We start from the raw sequence: 657 nt of genomic DNA, 5'->3' as shown, positions 1-657 counted from the left end.
AGAAGGGGGGCAGCCAGCGATGGTGGGGAGCAGGAGTGGAGCCAATGATTGTGGGGAGCTGGAGGTCCCCTGCCCAGGCCTAATGCCTTGGCCACAGGCATTAGGCCTGGAGCCGGCAATCGCAGAGAGCAGGGACCAAGATGGTGATTGTGGGGAGCGGGGGGTTCCCTGCCCAGGCCTAATGCCTCTACCAGAGGCCTTAGGTCTGGGCAGGGGCAGTGCCAGAGATTGCAGGTAGCAGGGGCAAAGCTGGTGATGGTGAGAGCTGGGGGTCCTCTGCCCAGGCCTAAGGCCTCGATCAGATGCTTTAGGACTAGGCAGGGGCAGAGCGGGAGATCACTGGGAGCTGGGAGTCCCCTGCCCAGGCCTAACACCTTGGCCAGAGGCATTAGGCCTGGGCAGGTGCGTAGCCGGCAATTGCAGGTAGCTGGGGGTCCCCTGACCTGGCCTAATGCCTTGGCCACAGGCGTTAGGCCTGGGCAGGGGTGGAAAGGGAGATTGCAGAGAGCTGGGGGTCCCCTGCTCAGGCCTAATGCCTTTGCCAGAGGTGCTAGGCCTGGGCAGGGGAGGAGCCTGCGATTGTGGGGAGCAATGGGTCCCCAGACCTTGGTATTAGGCCTGGGTAGGGGTGGAGCCAGCAATCGCAGGGAGATGGGG

Source organism: Myotis davidii, unplaced genomic scaffold (genome assembly GCF_000327345.1).
Source record: "Myotis davidii unplaced genomic scaffold, ASM32734v1 scaffold1351, whole genome shotgun sequence".
Lineage (NCBI taxonomy): Eukaryota > Metazoa > Chordata > Mammalia > Chiroptera > Vespertilionidae > Myotis > Myotis davidii.
The sequence above is the reverse complement of the archived record's forward strand: the minus strand, read 5'-3'. Positions refer to the sequence as shown.